Raw genomic sequence first — 2322 nt, 5'->3', positions numbered from 1 at the left:
TCCATTCTTTCCTTTCCCCCTCTCCTCCCACCACCCCTATACCTTTGGACCTTTTCCTATTTCAAAGTATCACTTATTAGTTATTGATCCTTTTAATGCTTATTTACACTCTCAGTTTCTCACACTAGAGAAACTATTTGGTATCTATTTTAAGTTTTTGAGGAAACTCTACATAACTTTCCATAATCACTGTAATAATTTCCATTCCCATCAACAGTGTGTAAGGATAATCTTTTCTTCATGTCCTATCTAACACTTGATATAATTTATCTTGTCTTTCTAACAAGTCATTGATAATAGCTATTCTAACTAGGGTAAAATGACATCTTATTGTGGTTTTAATTTTCATTTCTCCTAATAACTAATGATACTGAGAATTTTTCATATGCTTCTTGTGTCTTTGTATATGTTTTTCTTAGAAGTATCTATTCAGATTCTGTTATGATTTAGATTTAAAATGTCCCCCCAAAATTTCATGTATTTGGAAGGTTATTGGATCATGAGGGTGCTACATTCATAAATAGATCCATTGATGAATTCAGTACCTGAATGTGCTGTTAAAAGGTGGATTCTGGTAAGAGGTGGGCCATTCTTATTCCCAGATCCTCTCTTCTGTATGCTTCCTGGTTGCCATGATGTGAGCAGCCTTTTCTCCCTAGGCCCTTCCACTGTGCCCTTCTGTATTGGAGCTAGCTAATCATGAAATGAAACCATGAGCCCAAATAAATTTCTTTAAATTGCAAGTATCTGGTATTTTGTCTCAGAAACTGGAAAGTGACTAAGACAGGACCTTTTCTCATTTTTGAATTGGATCATTTTGCTGTTCAGTTGTCTGAACCCAGTATATATTTTGGATATCAATCCCTTGTCAGATGCATAGCTTGAAAATATTTTCTCACAATTCATTGATGTCTTTATTCTTTTTCAGTTGTTTCTTTTGCTTTGCAAAAGCTTTTTACTTTCATTTGATCCCATTTGTCTATTTTTGTGTTTGTTACCTATACTTTTGGGGTCATTAAAAAAATTCCCCAGATTAATGTCAAGCTCCCACCCCCAACTTTTTCTTCTAGTAATTTTATAGTTTCAGGATTTACATTTAAGTTTTGGGGGCATTTTGAGTTTATTTTTATTATGAAAACGGGGTCTGAATTCATTTTTCTGCTTGTGGCTATCCAATCCTCACAACACTATTGAAAAGACTATATTTTCTTCAAAAAGTTCTTTGCACTATTATAAAAGATCAGTTTTGGTATATGTGTGGTTTACTGCTAGGTATTCTATTCTCTTGCATGGGTCCATGCATATTTTTATGCCAGCGCTATGCTGTTTTGACTACTACAGCTTTGTAGTATATTTTGAAGTAATTTAACACTTCCTGCTGTGTTATTTGATTGATTTGGCTATTCAGCATTTTATGTGGTTTCATATAATTTTTAGGATTGTCTTTTGAAGTTCTGTAAATAATTTCATCGATATTTTGATCAGGATTGCATTCCTTCCTACAGATAAGAATCTGTAGATCAACTGCCCCGTGCTGTTGCTCTCTTGGCCCCACCAGCCCAGTGCTCCTCCTTCCCTTGTGTCCAGGCACCATGGCCGATCCTCGCATGAGGCAGATCAAGATCAAGACCGGTGTGGTGAAGCGACTGGTCAAAGAAAAAGTGATGTATGAAAAAGAAGCAAAGCGACAAGAAGAAAAGATTGAAAAAATGAAAGCTGAAGATGGCGAAAATTATGCTATTAAAAACCAGGCAGAGATCCTGCAAGAGTCCCGGATGATGATCCCAGATTGCCAGCACAGGTTAGAGGCGGCTTATACTGATCTTCAGCAAATATTAGAAAGTGAAAAAGATTTGGAAGAAGCTGAAGAATACAAAGAAGCACGTTTAGTTTGGGATTCAGTGAAGTTAGAAGCCTGAAACTTTTCTGTACAGAATGTTTTTCCATTAAATCCTGGGGTCCATTCATTATTTTTACCACTGCTGGGTGTTCGAGTAGTATGAGAATATGATTCTTTTTATGCAGTTGCAAATATTTTTCTTTGCATAATTTAATATGTCAAATAGATGAGTTCATCTAAAAAAAAAGAATCTTTAGATCATTCCAGGTACATACTAGCATATTGATTCTTCTAATGAGTATGATAGATCTTTCCCATGTGTATCCCCTAGAGTTTAGTTCATTGGTACTTTATAATTTTCACCATAGAGCTCTCTCATCTCTTTGGTTAAATTTGTTCTCAGGTACTCTTATCTGGTTTTCATTTATTAATTTATTTTTTGGCAACTGTTGAAAATGAGATTAAATTCTTGATTTATTTTT

At 34.9% G+C, this 2322-nt stretch overlaps 1 pseudogene; it reads left to right on the top strand.

Annotated features, from left to right (window-relative positions):
- Positions 1-1587: 1587 nt before the first annotated feature.
- On the top strand, positions 1588-2081 carry LOC101707428 (tubulin-specific chaperone A pseudogene; annotated as a pseudogene).
- The last annotated feature ends 241 nt before the right edge of the window (positions 2082-2322 follow it).

This window comes from Heterocephalus glaber, unplaced genomic scaffold (assembly GCF_053883595.1).
Source record: "Heterocephalus glaber isolate CG9 unplaced genomic scaffold, H.glaber_assembly_v1.0 deba00001553, whole genome shotgun sequence".
Lineage (NCBI taxonomy): Eukaryota > Metazoa > Chordata > Mammalia > Rodentia > Bathyergidae > Heterocephalus > Heterocephalus glaber.
This window is presented reverse-complemented; position numbering and strand designations above follow the sequence as displayed.